Source organism: Talpa europaea, assembly GCF_964194135.1.
Source record: "Talpa europaea genome assembly, chromosome: 10".
In the NCBI taxonomy this organism is placed as follows: Eukaryota; Metazoa; Chordata; class Mammalia; order Eulipotyphla; family Talpidae; genus Talpa; species Talpa europaea.
The window spans coordinates 81,856,427-81,875,130 of NC_140077.1; positions in this window are offsets into that span (position 1 = coordinate 81,856,427).

The following is an 18,704-nucleotide window of genomic DNA, read 5'->3' on the forward strand; positions in this document are numbered from 1 at the left end:
GGATGATCAAGTTGAAATGAAGTTATCAGTGAATGACCCAATCCAGTATGACTGTGCCCTGAGAAAAAAGGAAATATGGACACAGACATAGGCAGAATGCCAGTGAAGATGAAGAATTTTTGAGGCAGAGATATACATTGACAAATCAAAAAATGCCAACAATTGACCTGAAACTACCACATTCTGACAGAGAGAAAATACAGAATATCCCTCACAGACCTTTGGAAAGAACCAACCCTGCTGACTCTTTGATCTCTCACTTCAGGCCTCCTGAAATGTAAGACAATAGATCTCTGCTCTTTAAGACACTCAGTTCATGGTACTTTGTTTCAGTAGCCTAACTGATGTAGATCCTAGACACCTAGATATTTTTCTACATACTTTGCTCTAAATACAGTCTATTTTTTTATGAAATAGTCCACATTTACACTTTTGGAAGACTAGAATTTATCAAAAATTAGAAGCAGCTCATTTATTCTGTGTTGGCTACTATTAAATTTAATTTTATTTATTTTATAAAATAGTTATCATAGAAAAATATATTTTACATACATTTCTAGGAAGTATAAAATAAAATACCAAATGCTACTTTTTTATACATAATAATTGCATTTAGGACCCTGAATTTCAGTGTTAACAAAGATGAAGATAAAACTTCTAGGAATGAGACAAATAAAGAAACTAAAGCACAGTGTTACAAAAAACTAAAATCGATTACACACCCACTCGCACAACAAGGGATGGAACATATAAATAAAGCAAGAATTAATGAGAAAATTGTTGCACACTTGGCAGGATATTGTTCAAAGGATTACTAAAATAGAATCATATCCTGCATTTATTGATACTATGAATCCCCATCTTCATCCTGGGACTGTCTTTGAATAAATCAATCAATACTAAGAATTACTGCTGTGTGTTTTAAAAATATTTTGCTGGCTCAAATGTTTAACAACAGTTTTCATATATAGGATACCAAACCTACTGGCATCAGCAAGTAATATTAAAAAATACTTGGAAATCTAATCATTAATCTGGATTTGACTATTAAAATTAGCACTTAAAGACAACTCAGATAATTTGTTATCTTCTGCCTTCTCTTACTAATAATTTCCTTAGCATAAGTGCATAATTTGAATGAAATCATTTTCTAGTTCAAAGTTGCAAGTGAGTAATTGATAGAGTTGCAGAAGCCAACCAATTTAATCTGTTTTTAAATGTTTGCTTTAACAGAAACCTTTTTATTGTTTAAATCAGCAGCTTCCTAAGACAGATGTGTTTGTTCAATTTCAGAAAATATAGCATCTGAGCAAATATAAAAATAATAGATATGGGTGAGTTTAAATAGCAAACATGAAAGCAGATTTCTGTGGATTCACCAGCCCCCCTTGTTCTTTGGCTTTTGCTTGGGGCCCAGAGTTGCTGCTGGTCAAGCTAAAATGTAGAGGCAGGCAGGGAGCCACTCACCAGGACAAAAGTTTTGGTATGAGGGTATCTGCTGAAAACAGCAGGCAGATTTTATGGCCAGATTAGCATAACCAGCTATACCACCTTGACAGGAAGTTAAGTATAAACAGGCACTAGAGATAGAATATTTTTTTTAAGATTTATTTTATTTATATAAGAACTGGGGTACAGGCCAGATCCACAAGAGGGTGAGAGGATTCACCAGAGACAGAGCAGGGAACAGAACAGGAAGACTGGCGAAATACACTGTTGAGGGGAGCAGTGGGCGAAACAGGAGAGGTCTGTTCGCCATGTGGGTTGCTCCAAGGCCAGCAAGGATTGAACCAGCACTGCAGAGGCTGCTGACAGCTTCACAGTGCTGCACTCAACTGCCTGCACCACCAGGGAGGCCCCAGAATTTTTTATCAGCAGCAACAACGAAGCCCCCCAAGCAACAGTCCCCTCCAGCTTGTACCAGACTATTATGTGACCCCAGAACACATCTCCACCAAGCACATTCCCCTATATAGTTGGCTCACCTTCCCTGAATCTGATACACAATAAATGTGAGATGGGGTGCTTAGTGGGGGAGGTGCTGCATCTCCATAGGTGTAAGCCCCTCTAGATGTCTCTCTCTCACTACTTGAACTTTGAGTTGTCTCTCCTCCATCCCGTGCTGCTCCTAACACTGCCGCCCCACAAAGTGACAGATTTCCCAGCCTTACTTTCTATCAAATAGTTGGGCAGCCCCAAATCATGTTAACATAATTAGTGCCAATTAATGTGTGTTGAATTTAGTACTAAATCTTTTGCTGATCCTGAAGCCTAAAACATCCACTGACTCATCATCACACCTTAAGGAATGATACAAACATACACTTTCCAAATGTGTGTGACAGGCCCTCAATGTGTCACTGCAGAAGGCAAATATGCACTTGTTAAAACTGTATATGATAGGAGCTGCCATCCTGCCTGTAATGATACAGGATTCTAGCATTCATCCCTCTCCCTGTCACAGCTATAAAGTTTTAAATATATAAAAAAATCAAAATAAAAATAATATTTGTAATAATATAAAATGTAAACTGAAGGAGATGAGGATATACATGAGTTAGGACTTTTAGCAGCAACTCAGACTCAGGTACTTTGAGCTTTTGTTTTTGTGTCTTTCCTTATTAATTTTCACCAAAGTTTTAGTTGCAAGTAGTATATAGTATGTGCAGCTAAAACTTTGATAGAAAATCTACAAATTTCTCATCAGGGAGTAATGCATTAAGGCCAGGTAGACCATAGTATATACATACGTTGTTTGAAGGAGAAGCTGACAAGTCAGAATTTCTGTTTAGAATCCCATAAAAAACTCACTCCCAGGCTATGTTAACCACACATGTTTTGCACATACCCAGTCAGTTCAGATTTCTCTTCCTGCATAACAGTAGAACTACCTATTTGGTACGAATTGGGAGGTTATTTGTGGGGTCTGGGAATATGCAAATGTTTTTCCATATAAAATAGTAATAACATTGGTCTAGAGATTAAATCTCTGTGCTGTCACCCCTTTGTCCTGATTTTGATCCCCAGCCACGGAGCTAACCCACATATGGCACAGCAGACCTCTCCTATCTCATCTGTTGCTGCCCTTAGCAGTGTATTTCAGTAAATCCACCTGTTTACTTCCCACTCTGTCTCTGGTGAATCTCCTCACTCCACACACCTCTGGCCTACACACCCATTCTTCTCCATAAATATAAAATAAAATAACAATAGCATTACAGGCCCAAAATGTAACATACCAAATCAAAGCAAGCAGGAACATGTTACTTAGGGATAATGAAAGAAGCTTATATAGCAAAGAATTTGAGAACCCCATTGACGAACTACCTGAAACACCTCAGCCTAAGCCTTCACCTTACAGGTTCAAATTAGACAGGCAAAAATCATCAAAACCATGCATTGAGTAGAAAACAAATTTGACTCAATACAACACCTGAAAATCTAAGCACAAGAAAGTTAATTGCCTAAGGAAATAAACCATCAACATTCTCCAAAGGATTATAAAACCTACAGCCCAAAAATATAACATTCACAACGTCCACAACTATACCAAAACTGAGGAAAATAAGGATCCATTCTCAAAGGAAAAGTCAACCAAAGACATTGATTCAGGAGATGACTCAGGTATTGAAATCATTACATAAATGTTTTTAAACAGCTATTGAGACTATGGACTACAAAGTGAAGACACACATTTAAAATCCATGAATAGGGAAAAATTATGGAGAAATAGGAGGCATAAGGACAAAATGGAAATTTACAAATAAAAATACAGTATTCAAATGAAAGAAGATGAGCAATTTGTCTTTTAGGTATGCTATTATCACTAAGAACCATTCCTGATCTAAATAGGCCCATAAAAATTATTTACTCAAAAAATCATAAAAGATCAGTATAATCAAATGTAATTCAAAATAAATCATACAGCAGGCTACAAATTAAGTGAAACAAGAAAATTTTGTTTCCAATACAAAATTCCCATTTTTATAAAAGGGCTAAGTCATGCTGTACTCTTTACTTTTTAAAATATGAATATCTCCTATAAAGACAAAATAAAAATTGATCCATTGAAAGCCTTAGATAGCTAAATAAAATGTTAACATTTCCCCATGATTTTTAGCTGTGCATGTAAGAAGCTTGGAAGTCACTACTCCATCTATCATCAAGAAAAAAGCTGAACAAAGTAAAATATTCAAAATTTCTCTTAAAATAACAGACCAAACAGCTGCCTGGAGAGTAAGGCAGATAATAGAGAATCACAACCAAACCAAAACAGAAATTCACTAGCTGAGACCTCCGCCAGAACCAGTCCCAGAGCAGGAAACCTGAACTGTAGTAGACAAACTGCTGCAGGGCTATTGCAGACAAAGCTAAGAATTAAAACTCCAAGGGGAACAGTCAGTTGTGTGGCCCGTGGACACACACAACTTTGATTTTTACTTTCAGGAGCTCCACAGAGAAGGTTCTCACAAATACTGGAGAGAAATCCTTAGGAGCATCTAGTAGAGGAAGAGGAAAAGGAGCCATACAGCTCCTTTTAAATACAGCTCCTTTAAAATACAGCTGAGGGCCTCCCTGGTAGAGCAGGGGGTTAAGCACAGCACTGGGAAGCTATCTGCAGACTCTGCAGTATGAGTTCGATCCAGGCCAGCCAGGGAGCAACCCACATAGTGTAGCAGACCTCTGTTGTCTCGCCTGCTACTCCCCTTATTTCAGTCAGTCTTCCTGTTCTGTTCCCTACTCTGTCTCTGGTGAATCCTCTCACCCTCCCATGCAACTGACCTGTACCCTATTTTTATTGTATAAATAAATAAAGCTTTAAAAAAATGTTAAATCAAGAAGTTAAAAAAATGAAGATGTATGTACCTATTAAAGAAATTGAATTGGTTATTAATAATCTTCCTACAGAAAGCAAAAGAGCCAGATAGGCTTATGTATGATTCCATCAAACATCTAAGAACAGAATTATGCCAATCTCTAGATTCTATTCCAGAAGGGACAAAGGGAAGTTATGAGAGCATTTCAATTTGTTTCTTCTCCAAAATAACTGTTATTCCCTTTCTCCTAAATTAGAAATTAACAGTGGAATATAAGTATTGACAAATCAAATTATGGGTAGTGAATTAGATATATTCAAATAGTTTTTGCTATAAAAATTTTCATGTGATATTAAACCTTAGGTTTAATTTGTCAAATGCAGTTTTAAAGTAATATACAGTCAGCATAGAGAAAGTCATATGATTTAATACATGAGGGAAATATTATATTAGTACCTTATTTAGTCACTAATATGTAGTTCATACACAGATAATACACAGTCATCTTGAAACTAAACAAATCAAGATTATTTTTATAATTAGTGAAAGAATACAATGCTCTTGTATTTACTAATGCATTTGTTTTACCTTATGGTTCTAACAATGTTTTGCATTTTCTGAAAATGCAAACACAAACAAATTCTGAAATAATTTTATAATTATCATGTTTCAATTAAAAGAAATCATTGTTAGCTTAATGATTTACATAAATCTTTGTTGTAAATTCTAACTAAAATATAAAAGTGTGCTTAATGCAGTATACTGGGTGCTGGCAATCTGTTCATTCAAGGAAATATAATTAAATTGGGTATCAACTTGTGCTGCAACCACTGACTCAATCCTAATTAATGCAGTTGTGCCCCCCAAAATCAGAGAAATAATGTGACTGATTTTATCTTCTCATTAAGAGGATTATTTGCTTCAAACTGATTCAAGTGTTATGTTCTTTAATCTCTGAAGGGAAAAAGAAGTGCCATCAAAATGATTTAGTGTGAAGGATTCAAACTGAAATTTGAAAATGAATATATGGGGTCTTGTAGAACCTCTACTAGTGAACCAAATAGAAAAACATTATAATGACCTGTTGGGACAGGAAGATTGATGACAATTCTTACTCATCTTTTCTGCTAAAAAAATTGGTAGCAAGTAGTAGCATAATGTACCTCTCTTTTAATATGATTTAAAATCCAAAGAGATCTCTACATTACCAGAAATAAATTTTGAAGAAAAATATCATTTATATTCGTTATATCAGAAGACTGGCAATGTGTTATGGAAGTAAATATTTTTAAATTAAAAGATTAAAGGGATGAAAATATAATTTCTGAAATGATCAGTCTATAGTATCATTAATAATACTTAATAGTAACTAAGCAAACGTTATATTTCAATTTTAATATGATGTGGGGCAAAGCACAGAGCATTTTAGAGCAATGCCAGTAGTTTGTAGGATCCTATTATGACAGATACAAGTCATAATATCTTTTTCCATATCATAGAATATTTAACACCAAAAATGAACTCTAAGATAACCTATAGACCTTGTGTGGTCGTGATGTTTCAAAGTATATTAATGAGCTGTAACAAATGTACCACTCTAATGGGAAATTACTGATATGGTGGAGACTATGCAGGGTCAGGAGATATATTGAAAATTCTCTGCCTTCATTTCAAATTTTTATGAAACTAAAACTATTCTAAAATAATTGAAGTCTTAAAAAACAATGTGTATATTTGTATTTCCTCTTTGGAGAAGTTTCTTTTTAGCTCTTCTGCCCATTTTTTGACTGGATTATTTTCTTTGTTTTTGTTGAGTCTCATCAGCTCTTTGTAGATTTTTGTGATCAGTATTTTATCATAGTGTTGGGTGCAAAAATTTTCTCCCAGTCGGTGTGGTTTCTCTTTGTTTTGGTTATTGTCTCTTTGCTGTGCAGAAGCCCTTTCATTTGATGTAGTCCCAGCTGTTTTTCTTTGCCTTCACTATCAATGCTTTGGGTGATGCATCTGTAAAGATGTCTTTGAGGTGCATGTCATGTAGTGTTTTGCCTATATTTCCTTATATGTATTTTACGGTTTCAGGTTTTATGTCTAGTTCTTTAATCCATTTTGAGTTGGTTTTTGTGCATGGTGTGAGGTAGTAGTCAAGCTTCATTGTTTTGCATGTAGTGACCCAGTTTTCCCAGCACCATTTATTGAACAAACTTTCTTTGCTCCAGTACATTATTCTTTGCTCCTTTGTCAAAGATCAGTTGACCATAAATCTGTGGGTTTATTTCTGGGTTTTCTATTCAGTCCCATTGGTCCATGTGTCTGTTCTGGTTCACCAGGCATATGAAAAAATGTTCAACATCACTTGCAATCAGGGAAATGCAAATCAAAACTACAATGAGATACAATTTCACACCAATGAGAATGGCACATATTAACAAAACCAGTAACAACAATGTTGGCGAGGATGTGGAAAGAAAGGAACTCTCCTGCACTGCTGATGGGAGTGCAAACTGGTCCAACCACTATGGAAAGCTGTGTGGAGATTGCTCAACCTATTAAAGATAGAGCTTCCATATGATCCAGCAATTCCACTCCTAGGTATTTACCCAAAGGACACAAACATTAATTCCAAAGAGCACCTGCACCCCTATGTTTATAGCAGCACAATTTACAATAGCTAAGCTTTGGAAATAACCCAAATGCCCAAAAATAGATGACTGGATCAAGAAGATGTGGTACATATACACCATGGAATATTACTTAGCATTCAAAAAAGATAAACACATGCAATTTTCAGCAACATGGATGGATCTGGAATGGATCATGCTCAGCGAAATAAGCCACAAAGAAAAAGAAAAATACCGGATGGTCTCACCTCATAACGGGAATCTAGAAAACCTAAATAAGGGACTAGGAAAAAGAATAATTATAAGAAAGAAAAAAATCAAAATCAACAAACAACTATGAACCAGAGACACTTGGTGGGGGCGGGGAAAGGAGTGATTGGGGTCAAAATCAGGGGATTACAATTGTATGGGAAATATAAAAATAAAAAAATAAATTTTAAAAAAATGTGTATAATTTACTTTTAAGTGTAATGGAGGAAATTAAGTGGGAAAATTTATTTGGACTTCCAGGCCTCCCCTGATGGCGCAGCAGTTGAATGCTGGGCTGCGAAGCTGCCCACAGCCTCTGCAGCGCCGGTTCGATCCCCGGCCGCTGGGGAGGGTCCCACATGGCGCACAGACCTCTCCTGCCACACCTGCTGCTCCCCTTAGCAGTGTATTTAGTCGGTCTGCCTGTTCTGTTCCCCTCTCTGGCTCTGGTGAATTCTCTCACCTTCCCGCACTTCTGACTATACCCGGTGCTTGAATAAATAAATCTTAAAAAAAAAATTATTTGGACATCCAACACAACACAACACACACACACACACACACACACACACACACAGGATTCACTTATCTCAACACATCAATGGAAAATATGACAAGCATTTTTTGTGGACACTGTGTTTTAGTGTCACACTACATGTTTGCACTTACTGATCATCTAGAATTTACCATACCAAACTGAGTATTTAAATATACAATGACTTTCCATCCCTATGCATATACTTCCACTTTTCATGCTAGCAAGTAAAAAAAAAAATATCATTCTACCCTCTAAGTAGTCATCAGTGACACTGTAAATGTTTAGTTTAGAATTCAATTCTGTCATGTAGTCAGTGTCAAAATTGTTTAAATAACTAATGTATCTGAACTTCAGCCTTTCATCCATGAGGATGAACAACACCCCACCTGCAATGTTGTTCATAGTAAAAATAACTAAAGTATTACTGAACACCACCTCTGTGCATAGCACTGTGCCTTGTAGCTTTCTCTAGACTTACCAAAGAAATTCTTGTAAGTCATTATGAATCCCACTTCGCCAATGGAAAAAACCACAAACAAGTGATATTAAGTAATTTGTCCAAAGTCACACAGCTTGGAAGCAGCAAAACCAAGATCTGAATATGAAAATTTTATTCTCCAAAGGTCATTATCCAAATCACTACTAAAGTGATAAAAATCATAAAAAATTATCAATTATCTAGAGACATGTGATTAACTTTATTATATTATACCTTTCTTTACCTTAGAAAATTCTACTGTTATTTTTCCATTTAAAAATTATGGCAGGGCCTCCCCAGTGGCACAGCGGGTTGAGTGCAGTACTGTGAAGCTGTCCACAGCCTCTTCAGTGTGGGTTTGATTTCTGTCCAGCCAGGGAGATTCCCACATGGCACAATAGACCTCTCCTGTCTTGCCCACTGCTCCCTCAGCAGTGTATGTCTGTCACCTGCCTATTCTGTTCCCCGCTCTGTCTCTGGTGAATCCTCTCACCCTCCTGTACCTCTGGCCTATCCCCCAGCTCTTGTATAAAAATAAATAAATCTTTAAAAAAAATGAAATCATGTATCTATAATGCAGAATTTTTGTCTCTCCCCAATTTTTCTAAACATCTGTACAATATACATGGTCAACAAATTATTGAAAAATAAAAATTTCTTAAATAACTATTGTGCATCTAACAAAGATGACTACAGTTATGGATAAAATATCACATGTATCTTAGTAGTTGTATAATAGAAATGGGACTCTGGAATATCTGGAGAAAGAACAATTATGTATTAAAGAGGTGAACACAGGTTATAAAAGTGAGTAAAGCAATTAAACTACTACTCCTTCTAGCTTAAAGATTCTGAAATGTCATTCTCTTAAGGAGATTAGATATACTCACACACACACACGTATACATATATACATGCACACACATACACGCACATATATAATGAGGTAAAGGAAGTGAGACATAGGCTAGGATGCCATTGTGACAAGAAAACGCTTCCCCAACCCACAACTGTCTCCTTACAGTTAAGAAATTTTAGGATGTTTCCTGGCAGTAGTCAAGAGTGAAAGTCTCCAATCCAAGGACAGGGAACATGACAGTGGCTACCAGTCATGTGATACTGAATTTGGGCCAAAAGACAATAATGAATTTATGGGACATAAATCTAATACAGATGTGTAGGAAATCATTGTAATAACTGATACAAAGTTCATGAATAAGATAGGAGATGTTTTGTAGTGTAACAAATAATCTTGCAGTGATGTTTTAAGTGAGAGAACTTGTATAGGCCATAGATGGAAGCCTGTGAAATAGCAATATTACGAAGAGTGGCGAAAGAAATGAAATCACTGAAGAAATGATAAGATCCAAGAGAGGACAAAAAAAAAATCTGTATTGTAAAAACCAAAAATAATAGTATTTCATAGACCAGTCAACATATTGACTTCCAGTTTTGAATAATGGCAAAGTAGATTATATCCCTCTGACCGTAATGTTGGTCAGTATTATGGGCTATAGGGAATATATGCATATATAATTTAAAGACCTAGACAACTATCAAAAGTATGCTGAAATTGCATCACACAAAGCCAGTGAAACAAAGAAAGCCACCTCACTTGCAAGAACCACATTTACCTGGCCTTATTTCCAGGGCTCACTTCTGTCCACAGGACACCCCAAAAATATAGATGACTTAAAAATATTATTTTGAAAAGACACTTAAAAAGTGAAGATGTAAGAGTGAACAATAAGCACAAGAAAATTGGTCACTATCATTTGTTTTTATAGATATGAAACTTAAAAGAATAAAATGTCCCTACATACCAATTAAGAGCATAAAAAATTGGGGGAAAAAAACAGAATAACTGGTAATCCATTACTATTACTTTCAAAGATGTAAAATGATTAATAAAGCCCTTAAAAATCTATGTAAAATTTTTAAATGTAAAATTGCCTTTTACCCAGGAATTCCTCCTCCTGATATTTACTCCCTCAATAAAAGGGAAAATACATATAGACAGAAAGATTTGTATTAGAATGTTCACAGCAACCTGAATCCTCACAGAAAAATCCTCAGAAGATCCCAGCTGTCAGTTAATAGAAGAATTAATTATTCATGAAATATTCTATCACACTTCAATAAAAATTTAAAAATGACTGAAGCATAGCATATCACAGATATATTCAAAATTACCCTGATGATACACTGATGAAGACAATAAGATTCTGCCTCACAGAATTTATAGTCTAGTAGAAATGGACACTGTATGAATGACTGAATCATTCAGGAATGAGATAAAACAGTGATTGGGTTAGTGCCATAAAATAAGTCATAGGTGAGAAAACAAAGGGAAAAATAATATAAAACTAATGTTCAGGTGACCCTTTAGATGGCTATCTATTCTATAAATCGGTTAACTGCTATAAATCACATTTTCTTATTTTTAAATGAAAAGACTAAATTAGGATATCTTGAAACTCTGCTCTAAAATTATATGCTTCATTATATGATTTTATGCACATTTTTCCATACTTCTGTCATATTCCATTTCTCCTACAGTGTACTTTGAATTACTAAAAATAATAATCCCCATTATCTTAATTTACCTAAATCTAATTCTAAATATTTGTTTAAAATATTGTGAAATATATACATAGCAATATAGTCATTTTATTTTCCAATGCCTGAAGAAAAAACTCGTTTGTGTGTATTTGTGTGTGTGCACGCACACAATTAGAGTCTCGTGGGTGAAAGACTGTCAGTAGGATTCCATGGATTATTTTGGAGCAGCTCTTACAAATAAAGGCAGAATGCCCAGAGCATCTACTCATATACTTTTGATGAAAATGAGAGTCCACTTATTCATCAATTACTCGCAATTAATGATATTACACCAAAAACAATACACAATAAGATTGTTCATATTTGTTAGAGATGCATAAATGGAAAGTATTTGTTGTTATTTTAGCAAGTGACTAAAATAAACACCCTTCTGTGAGAATTAAAAAAAATTTAAAAATTTTGCTATAATTTCCTCTGATAATGATATTTGGAACTTTAAAAATAATAATCTGTATAATCGCTGTTGAATTACAAAGACAATTCAGCCTGTGTGTGGTGTTGCCATATTAAAATGGAATGAAATGTTAATTATTGCAAATTATTTCATGATTAACACAATAATATACAAGGAAACAATAGTTTTCATTTAAATTCTATAATATTTTATTTTTGCATCATGTTTTCTGTTAATTTAGGCTTGCATTCTCATTTATAAATTGGTGGGTCAGTAAGCTTATAAATTGGTGGGTCAGTAAGCTCACTGCATATACCTTAAATATATATGTAACTGAAAATAATTTAATGCAAATATGCACTCTTGGTACACCCTATGAGCGAGACAATTATTACTGAACTGGACAGCATCTTCTTAATTAGTATTTTAAGCCAGAATTATATTATTTTCATGCACTGAATGCATGCCTGGGCATGTTGTTAACAAAGTACCTAGCCAATATCTTACAAAGAAGCCAACAAATTTGAACAAAGATCATGATGCATTAGACAAGGTTACTTGAACTCATCTGAAATTTTAATAAGCAGTGATGTTTTATACAATAAAACATATTTTTGTATAAGAAATTATAAATAAGGTGGAATTTGCTGATTATTTTTATGACTGAAACCTTTACAGAATATAATAATATTAATTAGTATTTAATACACAGATGCTGATTCTGGGGGATGGAGTGGTGTTTCACCTTTCTCCAATTAACTTTAACAGCAGTGCTTCTGAGAGCAAATGACAGAACAGCTATTATGCCTTTATTTCCCACAGACCCAGGCACTGAGAAACAAAATATGCTTAGAGGTTGCAGTAAATTTCTGACCGTAAAAATATGCCAAGATATAGTAAAGTTTAGGATTGAATGCAAGTAGCATTCCTTCACTTTTTGGACAGCGAGGTAAATTTGAGTTTCATTAGAAATACTTGTACCTCAGTTCCTCCCTGGTGGCGCAAGGGGTTAAGATGCAACCTATGGGACTGTCCGCAATCACTGCAGATAGAGTTCGATCCCCGGCCAGGGAGCTACCCACATGGTACAGCAGACCTCTCCAGACTCTCCTGCTGATCCCCTCAGTGGTGTATTTCAGTCAGTCTGCCTGTTCTGTTCCCCACTTTGTCTCTGGTGAATCCTCTCACCCCCCCACACCTCTGGCCTATACCCCAGGAATGGTATGCATAAATAAATAAATCTTTAAAGAAAAGAAATAACTTGTACCTCATATTCATTAGTAGACTACTGCTCATAGAGATTACTCCCACCCACCTCATCTGGATTCTCCTCCTCCTGTTCCTACCTTTGCTTAGCAAACTACAAACTGAAATAAAATGATTTCATTGTGCTGAAGTATATTTTCTACAAATGCTAAAATCTGCTCTTTGCAGCACAACTTACAACAGACAAGCATAGAAACAACCAAATTTCCCAATGATGGATGAGTGAATTAAGAAGCTGTAGTATATATGCACAATAGGACAGTACTCAGCTATAAAAAAAAAAATTGTAAACTCTAGTCTTCTGTGACAACATGAATGGAACAGGTGAGGGCTAAGTGAAATAAGTCAGAGAGAGAAAGAAAAATCCAAGATGATTTCACTTGTATGTGGGATAGAGAGAAACCAAACAGTCAGATAAAACCAAACCAGCAACAAACCCTGGAAATCTGAATGAAGCTGCCTGAGGGAGGTAGAATAGGGAGTATAAAGAGGGTAGGGAGCACGATGAACTATAGTGGAGAACTTTCGGTGCCTTTGTGTGGGAATACACACCTGAAGGGTATGAGATTATGCCTCTGAATCATATAAAATGTTGCAAACCAATGTTACCTCAAGAAAAAGATAATAAAAAAATTTTAATGTAAAATTCAATTTTACTTTTATTCAGTTTTTATACGAAATTTACATTAATCAATTAAAAGAAATTTAGTTATGTCTTGATGAACATGCAAAACCTAATTCATGGATTTCCAATGACAGCTGCAGTGTTAGTATTAGCTGCATCATGAGCTTTATTTCTGGAGTTTATTCTGGGTGGATGGTATTGGAAAAATCATAATTATAACTTGGGAAATGATAATCAGGGCCTGTGCTCAGAGTTGTGTAGACTGTGCAGTGCAACTCCAGAATCCAAGAGATCCTCCCTTTCAGCCAGTCCTAACAGGTGTTGGCCTTAGCTTAGTTCTTTGAAAAACCTCTAATTTAAAGCCAGTCTTTACAAGGATTAGTTATCTTTCCCAGTCACACTGAAAAACAAAAGATGAACTCCTAACAACTGAAGTATATTTAACATGTGCTAGAAAATTAAATAGTAAAGGTCAATTCTGCTCAAACACTAAATTTCAATAAGAAGAATTCCCTTGACTGTAAAAAAAAAAAAAAAAAAAAAAAATACCTTGTGAATTTGCCTTCTATCTGGTACACATTATCTTTGTCAATTCTGAAATTCTTCCTTGATGGAAATGCATAATGAAAATGCTTTCTCACAAGTGGGTTTATTAAGAAGTGGAATTCATCCCTTTTTCACAATTCCCATTTATCCAGCACAACAATATTGAGATTTTTTTCAATATCCTTGAGTTGATTTCAAGTCACACTACTTTTATGTACTCTAAATTATCATCACCATAGACAAGATATAGGTCTCTGGAGTGAGCCAGGACAAGATGAGAAATGCATCTTAAAATATTTAGATTATCTAAGCAAAATCATATTCAGTAGAATCTGTAATTTTCCTGCTTTTACTCTGCTGTCCAAGTCATTAAGAATTTAATACTCTTTACTGCAACCTGCAGTATACTTCAAAAACAAGAGCATCTTTCACTCAACAAACATTTAACAAATCTCTACCAGGTGCTATTAGTTGTAATTATGACAAGTCCTAGGGATATAGCAATAATGATGATATATAAATCTTACGCCCATGAAACTTATTTAGAAATATGCAAGACAGAAGAAAACAAAAAGAGAAATAGGTACAATAATAGTGAGCTTTGAGAACTGCTATAAAGTAAAACACTTACACTAATAAGAAAGGAAAAGTCATTCTCTCCAGGCAATATTTTAGATGAGGTCTGGGAGTAAGAAAAAATCCAAGAATTCCTGAAAGCATATGTAAGCCCTAAACTGAGTAACTAGAAGAAGTCAAGAATGCTCTTTTGGCTATAATACATTTGAGAAGCTTATAGAATATCTCAGTGAGAATGTTTTATAAGCAGTTGGACAAAAATTTGGAATTCAGTTAAGAGATTTTTGTTATATATATCTAACAGAAATATATTTACATATGTATATGTATATACATGTTTGAGAGATACTACCATACTATTTAAAAAGTTGGAACAGAATGGTAATCAGAACATCAGGGGAATGATACAATCAAAAATTCAGTGATCTGATAATGAAAAAAGAGTCTGTCAAAGAGTAGCCAATGTAACAAAAGAAAGCCATGATAGATAAATGATAGGAGTGTTTCTAGAGGGAGTAAATGATTGTCAAAAGTTGCTATTAGATTAAAAACTATGATATGAGAAGGAAAACAATTCATTAAATTGGGCCTCAAGACCCTGGTGAGTTTGAGGCCATACTCAAATGAGTTGAATGAATTAAAACTTCCATCTCTATCAGCACAGAAGAGTAGATTTCTTGCCTCACCTTCTTGCTGAAAACAACTAAGAAATCTGGAAGTCAGAAAACACACACACACATATACACACCTCTCTCTCTCTCTCTCTCTCTCTCTCTCACTCTCTCACTCTCCCCCACCCCCACCAAGAGCAGGAATCAAACAGTCAGCAGCAAGCAGGCAATAAGGAGGAATCTCACATAAGAATGAAAAGGCAAAAACAGAGACACCATATCATGACTGTATAAAAACAGACAAAACTGACCTATGGTGTAACAACGAGGGAAGCAGCAGCTCATCGGGAAGGAGTCTTGATCATGCCAGAGGAATGCCCAGTGGACAGGAAAGGAGGGAAGATTCCCAGAAGTCCTTTCCTTCCCAAGGTCAATATAACTATGAAACTAAAACTGGTCAAACATAGATTAAGAAATCAAAACTACAGGGCCTCCCCGGTGGCGCAGTGGTTGAGCACTGGGTTGCGAAGCTGCCCGCAGCCTCTGCAGTGCCAGGTCGATCCCCAGCTGCTCCCCAGCCACCGGAGGAGGGTCCCACATGGTGCGCAGACCTCGCCTGCCACCCGCTGCTCACTTCAGCAGCCTACTTCTGTCCTTCTGCCTGCTCTGCTCCCAGCTCTGGTGAATTCTCCCACCCTCCCGCGCTTCTGACTGTACCCAGTGCTTGTATAAATAAATAAAAATAAATCTTAACAAAAAAAAAGAAATCAAAACTACAATTTTCTCACTCACTCTGTAGGAGGAAAAATATAAAAGGAGACTGAATTAAGCATATTTATAATGGTAAACTCATCAAAGTAAAATTTAGGTTTATTCAAATTGGTTTATTAGTAAACAAGGGCTTACTTTAATATCCCATTAACAGATAAAGATTTCAAAACATAAAAATGACATAAAACTCAGTATTTGGTCATCATTTAAAAAAAATTAAAGCTAAAACTAGAAACGGGAAATTAAGTAATTGTATGCATATGAATTTGTATATGCTTATGTATAATATATACATGTATCTATAAATGGGTGTATATACACACAACTATGCATACATGTGCATGTGTGTTTATGCATAAACACATAGAACAAATGGGAAGCACTGTAGATGCTCTTTTAAAGGAAGAAACTGTAGTAAATAAACCCTGTCTTAAATAGTGGTAGGAAAAATAACTAAAAGGAATGGAAAGGATAACGCAAGAGATATTATTATTGCCTATGCAGAAAAGGAAAAATAATTTGAAAATATTAGAATTAACAAATAAGCTGTTTCTGAGAAAAATCAGCATATACAATTTTTTTAAAGATTTATTTATTCATGCATACAAGGACCGAGGTACAGGCCAGATGTGCAGGAGGTTGAGAGGACCCACCAGAGACAGAGCGGGGAACAGAACAGGCAGACTGAAATACACTGCTGAGGGGAGAACCAGGCGAGACAGGAGAGGTCTGCTGCACCATGTGGGTATCTCCCTGGCCGGCCGGGATTAAACCCATGCTTCAGAGGCTGCGGACAGTCTGCTGTGCTCAACCACCTGTGCCACCAGGGGAGGCCCAGCATATACAAATTTAATTGCAGTTTGCATTTACTAGAAGCAGAAGATACATGAAAAATATATTTCATAATCATGACTATCAATATTTTCAACACATCAACTCTTCACAAACTAACCTATAGGTTCAGTTGGATGCTTGTTTATTTTGTAGGCTATGATTATCTTTTTAATTTGGTGTTTTTCATAATTTAGTAATTAACTTAATATGACAATAAATGTAAATCTGAAATTGATATGAAGTAACAAAGAGCTAAGAGCATCCAAGGTAGAAGACTTAAGAAAGGAAATTTGCCCTTATCAGATAACAATATTTATAATAAAGTTGGGATAAAGGTGGTATACTGTTGATACAGGGATTTAAAAAAACTAGTTGTAGTGAATGAAAAGGCGATAATCAAATCCACACATTAAAGGAAACTTGATTTATGACTTGGCTTACATTACTGTACTAAGGTAATCTATGGATTTTTCCATAAGTCATCCAAAACTGTTGATTATCCATAAAAAAAATGGAATTAGTACAAATTCTCATAGTAATCAGTCTTAGATAAATCATGCCTTTAAAGGTTAAAGAAAATCCTAACTTTCAGAATAAAGAAATAACTTCATAAATTTGATTAAATTTGAGAATTTATGTTGATTATATGAACCCCCCCCAAAATGAAAACAAAAGCTGCAAACTATTGTAGGTTGCTATCTTAAAATTATATAGGATTACAAATCAGTAGGAAATATATATATATATATATATATATTAGAGAAAAAAATGAACAAGCATGTCACTGTTAGGGCAAAATGTACATTAACTGAAACATTATGATATTATATACCAAAAACGGGAAAAATAAAAGTTAACACCAAATAAAAGTGAGGATACAGAGCAAGAGGAAATTCTAAGGAATGGTGCTGCTGTGATAACCTTCCATTCAGCTATATAGAGATAAGGGATAAATATAGAGAGATAGAGATATAAACATAGATATCTGGAGAGAGAAATGATAGAAATATAGATCCAATATTTCCAAGCACTGAGAAATGTCCATCATATCAAAAAGTGCATGATTTTTTCACGCTTCTTTCAATAAGGGGTGTGTAGAGAGAAATGCTGGGAGGCTATGGTCTGGGGCAGAGAGGCTGTCACACAAACTGCAGCCCCATTACTCTGTCAACAGGCAGCCTTGGGAAGGAGAAAGCTGAACACTGTGGAGGCACAGCCTCTACTGGGGGAAAATATATACACAAGACCTGTGGTGCTCCCAGTGGACTGACACAGCAGACCTCTCCTATCTCGCCCACTGCTCCCCTTAGCAGTGTATTTCAGTAAAATCTGCCTGTTCTGCTCCCTACTGTGTCTCTGGTGAATCCTTTCACCCTCTGCTCAGCCTATACCCCAGGTGTTGTATGCATAAATAAAAATAAATCTTTAAAAAGACGAACCCTGAAAAGCTAATCAAAGAAATATAATAAATTTCAGAAAAACAAATGACAAGAGACATATAAAGTAAAATTAAAGTTTTGAATAAAAAATAATAAGAGTTACAGGATGCAAAAGCATCAATAGAGAGAGGAAATATTTCATAGAAAGTTACAGAAGCAGAATTAAACAAATGGAATATAGAAACACTGACCTTGAAGATTTAATAATGCAAAAAGGACACACGTGGAAGTATTACAGTAACATCAAGAAAACATACTAAAGAAAAAATCATTAGAAAAGGTAATTACAAATAAATGTGATGGAGCAATCATTTATAAAA